Raw genomic sequence first — 10510 nt, forward strand, 5'->3', positions numbered from 1 at the left:
TCAGCATCATGTTTCAGTCCTCTTCAACATTTGCTTGACCCACAAAAGTGAAACAAAATTTATCAATCATGGTGTTGTACAATTAATTCGAATATGCAGTAGACCTAACCAAATACCATGAAATTAATCAATCACAAGAAAATATATATTACATACCATAATTTAAGTTGTAGAAATATGTATTAAAACATAATCTTCATTCTGCTCAATTAGAAGGGCTTTCACAATAGCTAATTATTTTGGCATCTCAACTAACCATTTAACAGCTTTAGCCTATTGTTCCTTAGTAAGATTTGGCATTAAACGCACCTCATCTAGCACTTCTTTGATTTCATTTTCATCAACCTTTTCACCATATACATGTGCCAATTGCTTAAAAGACTCAGCCACATCTTTCATTGAAGCAGTCATTAGCTCTTTTTCCTTAAGCTTTCCCCTTTGAGATTGTGTATTAGTAGAACTTGAAGTAGATTGTGCTTTTCTTTTTAAGTTAGAGTTTGGTTCCTCCAAATCTATAGTAGCATTCAAGTCCTCCAAAACCACAAAATTTACTTCATTTACCTCTCTACTCATGACTTCATCAACATCCTTAGCAGTTTCAGCTCCATGACCAATAACTTTATTTTTAGCACATAAATATACTATATTGTAAGACCCGAGAAATTTAAATAATTAAATAAATCATTATTTAATAAATGCGGATCGTGGGAGCCTTTATGATATTTAATGTGGTTTGTTATGACGTGGAAAAGTACTAGCTCAAGTGGTTGAGAGTACTTGATTGTGTGAGAGGACTTGGGTTCCAGTCCTATGTATGATAATTGTATGCTATTTACTTAATAAGTGTATTATTTTAATGTTATGTTTGAACTGAGTAGTGATAATGTAATTCTAAAATTTTAGGAATTATCACGAAACATGAATTGGTTGAATTGGTTGTGCATTAACTTTGTAATTGAGTGGTTGTGGGTTTAAATCTTACTAAGAACGAATTTAACTTTCTTTTTGCCAAAATTTCCTTTGGCATGGAGATGAAAAGGCAAAAAATCCTAGTTGCCAAGGGAGGCAGCTTAGTGGGCTGGGAGACAACCAATAATGGTCTTTGAATGGTCATTAACACCTAATTCAAAGCCATTTTCGTTTCCCCTATCATTAACAAGCATTAAGGCTTAGTTAAGGGTCTAATTAGAGAGTTTTTGGTGAAGAAAGAGAGGAAAATATGAAGGGGTAGAGAAAAACAATTTTGACAGTGGAAAAGAGGGTTTGAAGGTGAGTTTTGTGTGGAAATTGATAAGAGCATCAAGTGTATTGGGAGAAGACCAAGGTTGAACTAGTGGTGGCACAAGAGAAGTCTTGATTCCTCCAAATTGAGCAAGGATTAACAAGTTAAGGGAGCTGGACTTCGTTATTTTTACTTGTGTTGTTAATATTACATGATTGATTGAATAATTGGATGCATGAATTGTGATAAAACTGTGCAAATTCACGTTTCTAGAAATTTTCCAGAAATCGTCTGGCGGGCGTCGAAGCCGCTAGGCGACTCATACCTTGTTTGTCTGTTTCTGGGTTCCAGACGAGGAACCGCCTGGCGGTACGAGCCTGACCGTTAGGCGACACATGGATGCTAGCCCAGTTTCTGGATTTTTAAAGAAGGGCCTGGCGGAGATGATTTAACCGCCAGGCGACGCGAGCCTGTTTGGCTCAATTTCGATGTTTTTGGGATTCTAGAACAAAGTTAAACGAGAAGAAATGGAATGTGTATATGTATGGATTGTGGAGTATTAAGAATCATTATAATTCTACAATAATTGGATAATAATTGGGGAAAATTTTATGAATGTGAATTTTAGGAATTGATGATTAGTGATTCTTAAAGTTACACGAAATTAAATGGGAAATTGTTAATGAAGTATCTTAGATTGGAAGTTTAGGAATGAACCATGAACCTAAATACATAAGTATGGCCTATTGAGTCATAAATTGATGGAAACCAAAAATGTTGTGAATGGACTAAGGTTCGTAGGTGCAAGAAGAATGTTGGGTTCCTAGAACAGCAGGAACCGCCTGGCGGCACCTTGGTTGCCGCCAGGCTCCATACTAGTGATGCGTGGTGCTCTAATTCACGAAAAATGTTGTTTTTCGTATTTTTCGCAAAACAAGAATCGCCCGGCGCTAGTATAGTCCCGCCAGGCGCCACCTTCCTCACTTCTGGGCGCTAGGCACCACCGATTTTTTTGGTCTACGCAGTCTTCGTAAAATTGCATTTCCTGATTCATTAACCGTTCGATTTAGGTGAAATTGTGGAAGGTGATTCACAACATGTTGTTATTCAATTTGAACGGTGGAGATTTGAATTGCATGCCTGCAGAGGGAGATATATGTCACGCATGATTGGTTGTTTGAATTCCCTAATAGTATGATTACTAATGGATGATTAAGCCTGCTCAAGTGTTGGTATGGCCTTGATTGGTTAGTATATATATATATATATATATATATATATATATATATATATATATATATATATGTAGATGTGTGATTGATGAGTATGTTTGTTTTTTGTAGTGCTTGCTCAGACATGCTGAATATATGAATCTATATATGTTAGCTCGAATGTATTATGTTATAAGTGTGTGAAAAAGGCCACTATTGATGATATCACTATGACCGAGTGTTGCATGATAATGACGGGTTTCAGGAAAGTGTAGGAACATGATCATCATACCTTAAATGTAATGGAATTGTGAGGGCATGCGAAATAAGTATATAGCTTTGATTGTGTCTTATGTGTGGTATGTGAATTGTAAGCATGCAAAGGGTTGGGAAAATTAGAAGGGGAAAATAAAGTGTGTGTTGGAATTGATTTAAGAGGTAAGTATATGAATTATAAAAGAGAGGAATGTGTGCTTATACTTGAAAGATGCATACGTGTTGTGATGTTGTAATTTGGAATATATGAATGTGTATGTTGATTTCTGGATGTTTGAGAATTGAATGGGTGAATGCTAGGAAATGAATTAGAGTACCTAAAACCAGTAGTGTCACATTATTGGTGTGGCGCCTAGCGGTGTAGAGTGGATCACCAGGCGATAGTAGGAAACATGGATGTCTTGTGAGTTGTGGCGCCCAGCTGTGATGTGAAACCGCCAGGCGATCTGTACTGCCATTTCACCTAGCGGCGCTTAGGCTGCGCTAGGCGATGATGTAGTGGCAGGGTGCGTTGTGATATGTTTTGCATGGCTTGTTGTGTTGGTCCTAGTCTAGGATATGCTTGATGTTGTCATGAGCGGGTAGGTTCATGACTGGTGATGAACACGTGATGATATGAGCGGGGAGGTTCATATCTTGATACTCTCGTGTGGGGATATGAGCGGGGAGGTTCGTATGTTTCGTGTTCACACTTTAGAGATGCTGCGAGCGGGGAGGTTCGTAGCTAGTGGATCACGTGTGCTGGACTATGGGCGGGGAGGTCCATAGAGTTGGACTACGAGCGGGGAGGTTCGTAGAGTTGGACCATGAGCGGGCAGGTTCGTGGAAGCATTGAAATCTCTAAGACCAGCTTGAGTATGTACCTTGTGTAGCGTAGTGTGCTTTTCTTGTTTTTGTTATCATGTTATGATGTAAGACTTGGATCAGGGGATGTTGTGCCATGAGCGGTTAGGTTAATGAATGGTGGTGAACATGTGATGATATGAGCGGGGAGGTTCATATCCTGTTACTCTCGTGTGGGGATACGAGCGAGGTAGATTCGTATGTTCCGTGCTCACACTTGAGAGATGTTGTGTGTAGGGAGGTACGTAGCTGGTGGATCACATGTGTTGGACTACGAGTGGGTAGGTCTGTAGAGCAGAACTACGAGTGGGGAGGTTCGTAAAGCAGGATTACGAGCAGGGAGGTTCGTAGAGGCAGGACCACGAGCGGGCATGTTCGTGTGAGCATCATAAACCCTAAATCCGAGGCTAACTATTTGTGTGTTGTGAAGGTTGAAAAGCCTTGGGGATTAAGGTCTTGGCCAAGAGTTAACTAGAATAAAATAGATTGGTGTATCTTGAATTTTATTAACTTTTATGTTAACTGTTTATGAGCTCACCCTATCTGCTTGTGTTTGGCGATGATCGTGTAATGCGTTACACGGAAGCAGATGATATTACAGGTGGTGCTGGTGAGGCATAACATCGGAGAGAGGGTTAGCTGGGAAAAGCTTTTACTGGAGTTTTATTATTATTGTTTTTTTGAACTTTGTAAACAATGTTTTACTGATTTGTGAATTTAGATACTATATTGGAGTTTCATAAATTATGGATTTTTGGATAACTTTTGATTAATAAATGTTTTAAAATTTCTCATGTTTTTGGGAAGCGAAGTATAATAAATGAGGTTTTCATCATATTTCTTAATTTTATTACTTAAATTAGTAATATCCGACCGGGATGTTACATATATCATCCCAATTTGGATTTGCTTTGAATCGAAAATTTCTAGCCTCTTTATGCGACTTGAAAAAAAAAGGAAGAAGTCAATAATAACACAACTACAATTCCATACAAAGGAATTAGTCTATACAATTACTACTTACTCAAAGATATAATGGCATATAAAAAAAAAACAATTGCTACAGGATTGCATGTAAAAGAGTACTTACATTGACATATTCATTCCATACATTTTCATCACCAACTGTAATCATGTGTTTGATTCCATCCCAATCAAATCCACTCCGACCAAGGATGTCACTAACAACTCCATACCATGATCTCCAAAGTTTGATTCGATTTTTAACATTCTCCCAAGTGACTTGGACTTTGAAGTTGTTGGATAACACTATAGCTGCAACATTATATGTAACCCTTTTCCAAGCTCCGTCACTCTTATTGCCCATGTTTCTTTAATCTCTTAATACTTCAGCTAACACACGTTCCATCTCTAAATTCCATGAAAAAAATACTTATACAAGGCTTATTATAGAATTTGAGACACTTCTCCTTGGACCGTTTAACCTTAATTAAGACTTCAACTCCATATTATTAGTTAATATGAAACAACTCCATATAGATTGATATATACTACTATGATTTGTCATATAGTTTTCATTTTATGGTTAACAAAAAGTGCAAAAATATTTTGACTCCTTATGAATCAAAATTCCAAGTCATGATGGTAATTGTAATGTCATATGGTTACCTCACTAATTCAGCCCTCTTTTGAAAAGACAACTCACCAAAATGCAAATTCAAACAACATTTTCTATTGAATCACGGAGTAGGCTTAACTCTTATTAATTGCATAGTACCACGGTTTAACGAAACATCATAGGATTGTACAAGCATTAAATTCACAGTTCTGCATACCAATTATTGAGCACTGATATTGTGGTTTTCCCAAGTCACATATCAATCATAATGATGTTGTATAAACCACGACAATTGTTATAATCAAAAGATCATATTAGCATAACATTTATGTAATTCAAAGCAAGAATCATATCTCAAAATTAACAAATTCTTCTCAAAAACTCAGTCTCAGATAAATAAATGGTGTTTATAGTAACCACCTAATGAAATAAGTCACAAGACAACCTAATGAAATAAGCCAACTAATGACATAAAACGTGACTTGATCTTTGATAACTAGCAAACATATTCATTGCTAATGTGTCTCGAAATCTTGTCCATTCTTCTGTGACTTGAATAGTTGCAACTTCATCTGTGATATTGTTTTGAACTATTTCCCTTGATTGAGTTAACTCTTCATCTACATTAGCTAAAAGCTCTAGGTCTTGAACTTCTAAAACTTTATTAGTTAGTCCCTAATTTATGATGAAGTTGTGTAACACAAAACAAGCATTGATAATCCTTATTTGTGTCTTTATATCAAAAAATGAAGGAGTTCTTAATATGCTCCATCATTTTTTCAATATCCCAAATGATCTTTCTATTGTATTTCGTGCACTTGCATGACAAAGATTAAACAACTCCTTGTAAGTTTGAGGGGTGTTCCTAATCCACTCATTGAGATGATATCTAATCCCACGATATGGTGCTAAAAATCCAGGACCATTAGTATATCCTACATCCACAAGAAAGTACTTACCTACAACAATTTAAAGTAAAAATCATAGGTTTCAATTAAAATTAAATTAAATATTATTTTTAATAGATATTACTAGTTGGGATCTTAAGTTTATTTTGACGATGTAAAGCATCTCGTAATACTCAAGAATCTCCTGCAGAACATTCCCACCCAGGTAACACGTAAATAAACCTTAAATCTAGACCACAAACTGCCAACACATTTGTAGAGACATCACCCTTTCTATTACGATATTTAGGCCTATCTTCTGGAGAAACTGTTATCAGAATATGAGTTCCATCAAGTGCTCCAACACATTTCTAATAGCAACATACATTTATTAATATATAATGTCTATACAAATGTGTAAAGTTAATTAATCTAGTATAATTATCAATAAACATACTTCAAACCATCTCCATCTAGTTGCATCAAGACCTTCCATATTATAAGTATGAAACTTCAAATAATCCTTGCTCACTTTCATTATCGCTCTTAAGACATTATTGAATTGTCTACTTATTGTTTCTTTTGATCTATATTAACTAAATTGTATCACCTTGTACTTAAGCTTATAAGCCAAGATATGTAAAAACATCGCTACTGCCTCAGTTATTGGAACATTTTTCGTTCTTACCAATCCACCTCTCTCTTGTAAGATTTTACAAAGTTTGAGAAATGCACTTTTACAAACTCTTAGTTGTTCAATACAATCTTTTTCTGTCCCTCTATAAAGACGATTAAGGAAATTACGTCATTCCAATTCCCAATTACGATCAGGTTCCTTATCTAAGTAAATATTGTGATACCATACTACTACACTCATAAACATATAAATGACATAAGCAACAACAATCATAATGATTTTCTTAAATTCCTCTCTTTTATGTTTCCTTGAAATAATTGCACCATCATTTATACTAGTATCCATTTCTTAACAATATGTTGGCACGAAAACGGTAAAAAGAAACAACAATTAGTTAAGTATGTACTCATGGAACCTGACTCATGAGATTAACTATGTGACAACAACAAAATTCAGTCAATCATAATCTAGAAGTTGGGTTGAATGAATGCAGATGGGAACATTTTAAGAAATACTAATTAAACAACAAAATCCATATTGAATATGCAATAAATTTGGACGACTGTTTGGTATGAGTTGAAGCAGAGAAAAAGTAGAGGAAAAAAATGATATAGTATCTAGAGCCATTTGAACTAGTCATTGGTGAAGGACCACATATATCTAATATAAATCAACAAGGACTATCATACAAATCTGTTGGTAAGGAGTTAGATGTCTAAACTTACTTTTCTTGGAAAACAACCATTGAAGGATGTATCTATGTGTTGAAGATATGATGTCATGACTCATAATTCATACAATATCTTAGTTTTTTAGAATAAAAGTGCTGGAAAGTTTAATCGGTGATGTTATAGATAAACATACATCAATCATTATATTTTCAACTAATGATTGACCATTAGCGAAGGTTGTGGAGTGATAAGTAGCTTAATCATATTTGCAGAAAACATTCAATTATGTGAATTGTTGATTTCAGGAACTCATGTTATAATATTGCTTTAATGGATAGTGTTTATTATTTAGCTTCTTATAGGTATTGTAACTTTTCAATGGAAAATTGTGTAGCTGATGTTGCTTGCTTAAGTTTAACACTAGAAAAAAGTAGCTAACCTATTCAACTGGGATATGTGAGAAAAAAGAAAACTTGTTCAAATTCACTTTTTGTTTCCTACAAACTACTACACTTTCAGGAACCAAAATAGAATTTAGTAAAACAAGGGCCTCTTACCAACTTTTGTAATTAAGCATGTTTGGATAGTAGTTAGAAATGTTGTTGTGAGCTTTTCTACTGGAAATATAGAACTTTTTGTAGTAGATACTTCCTATATTAAATAGACATTTATTAATTTTTATAATGCATAAAATTATATATATATATATATATATATATATATATATATATATATAATGGCTACCCCACCAATGAGTAGTTAAGGTCATGACCTTAGATATGGTTGAAGATTAGCTTATTGTGTTGTTTGCAGACTAACAAGATGCAATGACATTCATCATAAAACTCATAAGAATTCTACAATTATAGTGTTTTAGGTAAATAACATAGAGACCATGTTACAAGAACAAACATATAAATTAATTTATTGAGGGTGAGTCCTACCAATTATATGTAGACATGCCTATAGTATCAAACCTATCAATTAATAAATAGCATTGAAATGGTTTCACAATTATTTCCTATTACATTATGCACACAATCCACAAATTTTGATGAAAGAGAAAGAGAAAAAGTAAGAAGTTATAGCTATTATTAAAATGGTTTTACAATTCCTTCCCGTTACACCAAGTTATGACTCGAACATTTCATCAAATATGTAGTAGGCAAATGAGAAGAAAATGATAAACACAAAATATTAAACTAACATTGAAACCTAAATCCCAAAAGCAACAACCAAAAAAGGAAGAACAATGAAGATACAACAAAAAGTATAGAAGAAAAGGGGAAGAATAAGTTGTGATGGTGTGAAGGAAATAAAAATGTGGTGGAAGAGAAAGAATGGTGTGTACCTATAGAAATTTTAGGAATTTTCCTTTCAAGTTAAGTTATTATTTTGTATTAAAGGTTTTCTTTCATATTAAAACTTTTAATATCTATTGATTTCCCTATTTTATATTCAAGATATCCCACAATTATTTTGTCTATTATAGTCTATATAGAAAAAAATTGATTAAAATTTTGTTTTCACCATTGTCAATAGAAGTTAAAAGTTTTTAAAAACTATGGTGGACATGAATTAATATAAAAATATTTATCTCTTTCCTTTTATTTCTTTCAATAGAAAATTCTTTAAAAATATTTTTTTTAAAAATCGAAGAAAGGTATTCAACTACAAAATGTTTTGTAAGAACACAAGTTTTTTTTTTTGAATTTTTTATCCTTTTGTGCAAGCAATAATATTTTTTAAACAATTATGAATATTGAGGCAAAAATTTGCATAAATTCAAATAAAGTTCATTGAGAATATCTGAAAAGTAGAAACTATCTCATTTAGAAATCTTTCCCCTACCGTGTAAGGATAGAGATGGAGGAAGCAAACCTCCTTTTCAACTTATGACTTGTCATTTTGTTGTCACACCTATTTATGTGTTTGTTATTTTAAATATTGAAGTTATATTATTCTAATTAGATGAAATTTACTAGTTCAATGAATATTTATCTATTTTTATATAGTATAAACTTTTAAATATTTACAGGACCTTATTTTTTTCCAAGGCTAGGGTTTACAATTTATTAACTCTTTTCTAAACTAGATTCCTTTCGAATTTTATCTTTTCTGTACCGGATTCCTTTCAAATTTCAACATTTAATAATTTAATTCGGTTATTTTGTTTATAAGTTTAAGTATTCTTTTAGTTTTTTTTTTCAATTTAATTTTTTTTTTCGTATTTAATTAACTATTAATTTTTGTTAATTTTGATCAATTTAGTCTTTATTATTAATGGTGATTTATTATTAATGGTGGTTAAACAGGTAATGTTTATGAATAATATAGGTCACGTGTCATAATATAAACTACGTGCCAGTTCGTAAATTTTTTATTTTTTTGTATACTTTATTTTTACTATATATATATACTCAATAATAAGAGAATATAGAATGTAAAAGATACACTCCGAATACCTCTTAAAATTGATTTTTGTTGATAGTTATTACAAATATGAATTAAATACTATTTTGGTATTTTAGTTAGATTTATTTAATTTAGTTTTTTTTTTAATTTGCGCGTTTTAATTTTTATTAATTTTGATCAATTTGATCTATTTGCTAATAATGTTTACATAGTTAATGTATGTGAATCGTACATGTCACATGATTTTTTATTTTTTTAATTTTTAAAAAAAATTTCACATGTCAAGTTAGTATCGTATCACTTCATAGTTGTATCATTTCATTTTATTCAATTTAGTTCCTATATTCGTTATTTTTATTTAATTTAGTATTTTTTGTTACAATTAAATAATTTTGTCCCTATAGAATTGAGATCAAATATAATTTTGATATAAATATTGTAATAATATTTTTATTCAAATTAACATTTTTATTAATTACTTTTAAAATTCAATTATAAATTATTAGATTTAATTATAAATTGAATATAGTTCTTAGGTTCAATTATTAAATCAAATATAATTATTTAAAATATTATTAGAAGATAATTATTAAATATTTTCTTCTAATAATTATATTCTAAATATTATAATATTTCTACAATTGAAATTTAAAAATATTAGAAATATTTTAGGAAAATATACTAATTTTTCTAAAATTAACATTTAAATCTAAAACATTTAATATTTATAAAATATTATTATAGTATGTAACAATTATACTCTATTTAA

The 10510-nt window shown here is 31.9% G+C and overlaps 2 pseudogenes; both read right to left on the bottom strand.

The window, feature by feature from the left end:
- Nucleotides 1-273: 273 nt before the first annotated feature.
- LOC146884631 (uncharacterized) lies at nt 274-4936 on the bottom strand (annotated as a pseudogene).
- A 934-nt stretch (nt 4937-5870) lies between these two features.
- Nucleotides 5871-7000, bottom strand: LOC114191173 (uncharacterized; annotated as a pseudogene).
- Nucleotides 7001-10510: the final 3510 nt, after the last annotated feature.

This window comes from Vigna unguiculata, chromosome 7 (assembly GCF_037176805.1).
Source record: "Vigna unguiculata cultivar grain cowpea cultivar isolate G323 ecotype 2 chromosome 7, ASM3717680v1, whole genome shotgun sequence".
Taxonomy (NCBI): Eukaryota; Viridiplantae; Streptophyta; class Magnoliopsida; order Fabales; family Fabaceae; genus Vigna; species Vigna unguiculata.